Source organism: Lygodium microphyllum, unplaced genomic scaffold (assembly GCF_053477565.2).
Source record: "Lygodium microphyllum isolate KBCC unplaced genomic scaffold, Lygodium_microphyllum_v1.1.10 scaffold_32, whole genome shotgun sequence".
NCBI lineage: Eukaryota > Viridiplantae > Streptophyta > Polypodiopsida > Schizaeales > Lygodiaceae > Lygodium > Lygodium microphyllum.
The window spans coordinates 4,725,024-4,732,632 of record NW_028229515.1 but is presented as its reverse complement, the minus strand read 5'-3'; positions in this window follow the sequence as shown (position 1 = coordinate 4,732,632).

Below are 7,609 nucleotides of genomic sequence, written 5' to 3'. Positions count from 1 at the left end.
TCAAGCTCTCTTGGCTTGCTTTCTTGAGCTCCTTACCACGAACAAGGCTCTGATACCATGTCAAGATTGTGGGAGATTGAAGAGCTTGGCTTGCACAATGGGGGAAGACACACAAGGGTGGAGGCTGAAAACAGTTTTCCTCTTCTTAGTTGTGTAAGCCAAAAGAACTCTAATACAAAGAAATAGAAGAACCCTATATATGGGTCTCAAACCAAACTCAACTAACTAAGGTGGCATACTAACTGAGCCACGAACTAGAGTAGATAAGGATAGCTATCATGTAGCTATTATTCATGGGCGGTGTACCAACCGCGTCTGCAACTGACAAGTCGGTGACATAAATACACAACGGTCACCCTGGCGTATCACGAGTGGAGCTCGATATCTCAACATATCATAGATCTTTAATGCCTGACAATGTCCTAATAGGAGGTAGGCAGCTACTGAAATCTCCCCTAGATATACCTAACCCAACCCTAGGACTTCATGCATTGATTGTCTGTCTCCATAAGCGAAAAGAAAATACCCTCCACATACATATATAACACTAAATTTAGCTAAAGGAAAAACTAAAAAAGGTGACGATATCACTTGGAATGGCCACACAAGAAGCTCCTCACAGCAAAGGCTCCCTCCAAGCACTTTGTCCAACCTGTGTAATGCAATCAGTAAAAAAGAAAACCATTAAATGTATGTGCACCAAATATACATATGGCCTTAAACCATAATGTTGTGAATTTTGTGTATTTAGACACTACAAGGATACGGATGCATAGTGACTATGCTTTTCGACACAAAATAGTGGCATCGCTATTAGCATCGCAATACACAAATAGTGACAATGCTCAGACAAAGAAATGCAAGCCAAAACCCGAACAAACAAAAGAGAGAGTGAAAGGGAGAGCGAAAGGGAGAGAAAACTCCATCTTGCATTTGAGAGGGAGAGAGAGAGAAAGAGAGAAAGAGAGAGAAGGAAATCTTCTCATTGCCACTGTGGTCGTTCCACGAAGAAGAGGAGGAAGTGTACGGAGGGCGAAGAGGAGCTATCGTTGCGAAGAAGAGTTGCCGTTGCGAAGAGGAGCCGCCGAATCCATCCTCGGGCCTTTATGTTGAGTGCATTGTTCATTCTTACTTTGTTTTTGTTTTTTCTCTTTTTCTTTTACTTGTTTTTTTTTAAAATCATGTGTATCAAGAGAGGGAGAGGAAATGAGAGAGGGAGAGGAAGAGAGAAAAGGAAAGAAGGAATGAGAGAGAGGGGGAGAAAACATTGAACATAATAGGGAGAGAGAGAAAGGGAGGGAGAGGGAGAGGGAGAGAGAGAGAGGAGGGAGAGATTGTTGTTATTGTTGTTGCTTTTTTTATTTTTTATTTTTTTAGGGGTAGGGGTAGGGGTAGCGGTAGCGGTAGCGATAGTGGTAGTTGTTGTTTAATTTCTTAGCTTCTTGTTTGTTATTTTTGTGGTTGTTATGGTAGTGGTAGTGGTAGTGGTAGTTTAATTTCCTATTTTCTTGTTTGTTGTTGTTGTGGTAGTGGTAGTAGTAGTAGTGGTAGTGGTAGTGATAGTAGTAGTTGTTGTTTAATTTCTTCTCTTTTAGTTTGTTGTTGTTGTGGTAGTCGTAGTCGTGGTCGTAGTCCTTGTAGTCATGATTGTAGTAGTAGTAATAGTAGTTTTCTTATTTATTGTAGTAGTAGTAGTAGTTTTTTTTTTCTTTTCTTGTTTATTGTTATTTAGTTTTCTTGTTTGTTGTTGTTGTTGTTATAGTAGTAGTAGTAGTAGTAGTTTTTTCTTATTTTCTTGTTTGTTGTTATTGTAGTAGTAGTAGTTGTTTTTTCTTCTTTTCTTATTTATTGTAGTGGTAGTGGTGTGTTGTTGTGGTAGTCGTAGTCATCGTAGTTGTGGTTGTAGTAGCAGTAGCAGTAGTAGTAGCAACAATAGAAATAGTGGTTTTCTTGTTTGTTGTTGTTGTAGTAGTAGTAGTTTTTTTCTTTTCTTGTTTATTGTTGTTTAGTTTTCTTGTTTGTTATTGTTGTAGTAGTGGTAGTAGTAGTAGTTTTTTCTTCTATTCTTGTTTTTTTTTTTTGTAGTAGTAGTAGTTGTTGTTGTTGTTATTGATTTTTCTTCTATTCTTTTTTATGGTAGTGGTAGTGATAGTGGTAGTGGTAGTGGTAGTGAGAGAGAGTTGTGGTAGTCGTAGTCGTGGCTATAGTCGTAGTAGTCGTGATTGTAGTAGTCGTACTAGTAGTAATAATAATAGTTTTCTTGTTTATTATTATAGTAGTAGTAGTAGTTTTTTTCTTTTCTTGTTTATTGTTGTTTAGTTTTCTTGTTTTTTTTTGTAGTAGTAGTTTTTTCTTCTTTACTTGTTTGTAGTAGTAGTAGTAGTAGTTGTTGTTGTTGTTGTTGTTGTTTTTTCTTCTTTTCTTGTTTATTATAGTGGTAGTGGTAGCGGTTTTCTTGTTTTTTGTAGTAGTAGTAGTAGTAATTTTTTTTTTTGTTTTCTTGTTTATTGTTGTTTAGTTTTCTTGTTTGTTGTTGTTGTTGTTGTTGTAGTGGTAGTAGTAGTAGTTTTTTCTAGTAGTAATAGTAGTTTTTTTGTTTATTGTTGTAGTAGTAGTAGTTTTTTTTTCTTTTCTTGTTTATTGTTGTTTAGTTTTCTTGTTTTTTTTTGTAGTAGTAGTTTTTTCTTCTTTTCTTGTTTGTTGTTATTGTAGCAGAAGTAGCAGCAACAGCACTTGTTGTTGTTGTTGTTTTTTTTCTTTTTCTTCTTTTCTTGTTTATTATAGTGGTAGTGGTAGTGGTAGTGGTTTTCTTGTTTTCTTTTTTGTACTAGTAGTAGTAGTAGTATTTTTTTTTTGTTTTTTTGTTTATTGTTGTTTAGTTTTCTTGTTTGTTGTTGTTGTTGTTGTAGTGGTAGTAGTAGTAGTTTTTTCTTCTTTTTTTATTTGTAGTAGTAGTAGTTGTTGTTGTTTTTTTTCTTCCCCTTCTTTTCATTTTTATTGTAGTGGTAGTGGTAGAGAGAGAGAGATGTTTTGTTAAAGAAAATTTGTAGTAGAGAGAGATATATATTTTGTTAAAGAAAATGAGAGAGGGGGAGGAAGAGAAAAAGAAGAAGAAACGAGAGAGAAGGAATAAACATACAACATAATAAAGAAAGGAAAAATGAGAGAGACATGGAAGGAGAGGAGAGAATGAATGGATAAAAAACAAAGAGAGAGTGGTGGCGAGGTCTGGTGCAATACCACAAGATGGGAAACATTCTGATATACGTTAATTTGTGGGTGGGTGGAGACTTTATATACGTTAATTTTTGCTGAGTTACAAGAAAAGAAATCCCTTCTCAAACAATTTAAGAAAGAAAAAAAGAATGAAAACAAAAAAAAATTATTTGTCATAATGTAGATAAAATGGAAAATGATGAAGGTTGTGATGTTCAAGATTGTGAGACATATCTTAATCAGTGTATCCCATGTCTTTCCTCTCAATGTAAGCTAGCAATTAGACGAAAACGTCGATTGTCTATAGAACACATACGACACTTCAGCGATTTTCAATATGAGATCATTGATTAGGCGATCTTAAATTTTGAGCAAACGGTAAGAAAATTTTATATCAATCATATATTGTATTCGCAAGCTAATTGAATACCATATAGAAAAAGATTGGGTGTGGATGGAAAATTTTCGATCTAGGGAGGTGACGTCTCGTCCCAAGGAGGAGTGTACTCTTTGCAGCTAGTTAGAAGATATTATGGGCGTGCGATGGATGGAGTGCCTAAGCTACCTGCCTACTAGCATGCTCACGATACAAATCCACCTTCTTGTACATCTTGTAGATGAAGTGAAGATTGCTGAACTGGTCCATATGTGATGGATGTTCTTCTTGGAGCACTTCATGAAAACCCTGAAAGGTTTTGTGCGACAATGAGCTCGGCTAGAAGGTAGCATGGCTGAAGGTTGGTTGGTGTCTGAGGCGCTAGTGTATATTTCACAATGGCTACCAATGGTGGATTCAGACAACAATATGCTATGGTCACTGAAGGACGATGATAGAGTGACCGGAGATGTGGTGGTTGGAAATGGGATAGAAAAAATAATCGATGTTTCAATGGAGGAGAAAGTGAATCGTTTTTGTATATTGCACCATGCCTCTATGGAGACGTGGCTTATTAGGTACCAGCAAGCTAGGAAATATCGAGAGGAAGTGCGATCCGAATTTTGACATAGTACACGCCATTGAATGATTTGATATCTTGAGGGTATGGAGGAGATGCCACAATTTATTTCAATGTGATGGTTGCATGGATCTTTGACCGCAGCATCTCGCCGAAGGGGTGGAGGTCTCAACCGAGGAGTGGGAATTCTCGAGGGGATGTAGCCCAAAGGTGATGACATGTTTAGGGTTTGTCATATCTATATTTTATATGTGACAACTAATTGAGTGTTTCAATGTACAATACAAAATATATAGTGCAATGTGGTTATGTAGATGGCATTTTTGTGTGGAGCGTATTGACAAAATGCGCTTCACAACAGATTGTGGTATCATGGCAAGGTTCAAGCAAGAGAGCGGATGATAAGCAACGGATCCAAACACGGCTATAGATGAGATGGAGTATTTTGGAAACTTGCAAAGTATTATCATAGTGGATTACTGTAGCTTCTCCATGATCCTATTCAATGTGTAGTAGTTCAAAGTGGTACTTGAAGGAGTTAGAGCAACAATTTAATGAGGCCCATTTTGATTTCTCGAAATAGATTCCGAAAAAAAAAGGACGGATTTACGCGACATGTTTGTATTGCCGGCCCATTGTGAACAGGTGCATGAACTCATGTGTTTTTAATTGTATTACAACATGGTCACTACAAAGGAATGGGGCAATAGCGACGGCCATTTGCGACGCAAAAAAGGAGTCTCGCTATTTGTGTTGCTATCAGCGTCGCTAATTCTATTATCAATGCAAATAGCAACACTAATAGCGGCACAAATAGTGACGCAAATAGCGACGCATATAGCAACGCAAATAGCGATGCATATAGCAACGCTAATAGCGATGCCGGGGTTTGAGAAAAAAGTTTTGAATACCCGAGCATAAAATTTGCCGAGAAAACATTTGCGAGAAAGAATGAAAGAGAGAGCGAAAGAGCTTAAAGCTTTGAGAGAGAGAGAGAGAGAGAGAGAGAGAGAGAGAGAGAGAGAGAGAGAGAGAGAGGGAGCTCATCACCATTGTCATTGCCACCGCCGCTATACACAAAGAAGAAAGAGAAGTGTGCAAGGGAGAAGGGAGGGAAGGTGCAAAGGGTTTCATCTTTATGTCTTTGAGGTAAGTACATTGCCTATTCCTGCTTTATTTTTGTATTCTCTTGTTTTCTTTTTTCCTTTTTCTTTGCAAAGAGATACATGGAAAGAGAGGGAGGGAGGAAGGGAGGAGGAAGAATGAAGGGAGAGGAAGAGAGAAAGAGGGAGAGAAAGGAAACAAAGAGAAAGAGGAAGAGAGAAATGAGAGATGAAGGGAGGAAGAGAGGATGAGTGAGAGAAACAATGAGAGAGAGAGGGGGAGAAACAAAGAGAGAGGAAACAAAGAAATTGAAATAGAAAGAAAAAGAGAGGGGGAGAGAAATAGAGAGAGGGAGAGGGAAGGAAGAGAGGAGGAGGAGGTAGAAAAGAAGGGTGAGGTAAAGAGAGAAAGGAGAGTGAAAAGAAGAGAGAGAGAGGGATAAAGAGAGATAGAGAGAAAAAATAGAGAGCGAGAGAGAGGGAAAGAGAAATAGGAAAACAATGAGAGAATGAGAGAGAAGGTGGCTAAAAAAAAGTAAAGGGAGGGGGGAGAGAGAGATAAAGAGAGGTGGGGTGATATTTCTTTCAATATCTTTGTTTCTTAAGCTTTTTATTTTCTATCTTTGATTGTCTTTGCAATGAGATGAGTTGAGTGAGAGTGGGGAGGGAAGGAGGGAGAGAAATAGAGAGAAGAAGGGAGGGGGAAGGAATAGAGAGATGGAGAGAAATAAAAAATTTAGAGAGAGAGGAGCTTCGTAAAAAAGTGTCAAAACCCGAGCATGGCATTTTATAGGTTTGTAAAAGAGAGAGAGAGAGAGAGAGAGAGAGAGAGAGAGAGGCCGCCGCCACTGTTGCCATCCACGAAGAGGAAGGAAACAAGTGTAAAGGAGAAGGAAGGAACTCCCAAATGAGAAAAAAAAGAGAGAAGTACGAATGGATTCTTCTTCAAGCTTTGAGGTAAGTGCATTATCTATTCTCTCTTTGTTTTTCTCTTTTCTTTACTTCTCTCTTTCTTTTCGTTGATGAAGAGTGTATAGAGAGAAAAAGTGAGAGAGATCAACGTGCACAAGGGATATTGAGAGAGAGAGAGAGAGAGAGAGAGAGAGAGAGAGAGAGAGAGAGAGAGAGAGAGATGTCACTGCCATCGCCAATCCACCACAAAAAGAGAGGGGAGAATTGCAAAGAAGAAGGAGGGAACCCATGAAGGAGAAGAAGAAGAAGGAGAGAAGCATGAAAGGATTATTCTTCAAGCTTTGAGGTAAGTGCATTATCTCTTCTCTCTTTGTTTTTCTCTTTTCTTTACTTCTCTATTTCTTTTTGTTGATGAAGAGTGTATAGAGAGAAGAAGTGAGAGAGATCAATGTGCATAAGCGAGATTGAGAGAGAGAGAGAGAGGTCACTGCCCACCGCCAATCCACCACAAAAAGAGAGGGGACAACTACAAAGAAGAGGGAGGAAACCCATGAAGAAGAAGAAGAAGAAGGAGAGAAGCGCGAAAGGATTCTTCTTCAAGCTTGGGGTAAGTGCATTATCTATTCTCTCTTTGTTTTTCTCTTTTCTTTACTTCTCTCTTTCTTTTTGTTGATGAAGAGTGTATAGAGAAGAAGTGAGAGAGATCAACGTGTGCGAGATCAACGTGAGAGAGAGAGAGAGAGAGAGAGAGAGAGAGAGAGAGAGAGAGAGAGAGAGAGAGAGAAAGAGAGAGTTGCCACCGCCAATCCACCACAAAAAGAGAGGGGACAACTACAAAGAAGAAGGAGGGAACTCGTGAAGGAGAAGAAGAAGAAGGAGAGAAGCGTGAAAGGATTCTTCTTCAAGCTTTGAGGTAAGTGCATTATCTCTTCTCTCTTTGTTTTTCTCTTTTCTTTACTTCTCTTTTTCTGTTTGTTGATGAAGAGTGTATAGAGAGAGATCAACGTGTGTAAGGGAGATTGAGAGAGAGAGAGAGAGAGGTCACTGCCATCGCCAATCCACCACAAAAAGAGAGGGAAAAACTACAAAGAAGAATGAGGGAATCTGTGAAGGAGAAGAAGAAGAAGAAGAGAAGCGCAAAAGGATTCTTCTTCAAGCTTTGGGATAAGTGTATTATCTCTTCTCTCTTTGTTTTTCTATTTTCTTTACTTTTCTCTTTCTTTTTTTTGAGGAAGAGTGTATAGAGAGAAGAAGTGAGAGACATCAACGTGTGCAAGGAAGATTGAGAGAGAGAGGTCGCTGCCACCGCCATTCCACCACAAAAAGAGAGGGGACAAGTGCAAAGAAGGAGGGAACCCGTGAAGGAGAAGAAGAAGAAGGAGAGAAGCGCAAAAGGATTCTTCTTCAAGCTTTGAGGTAAGT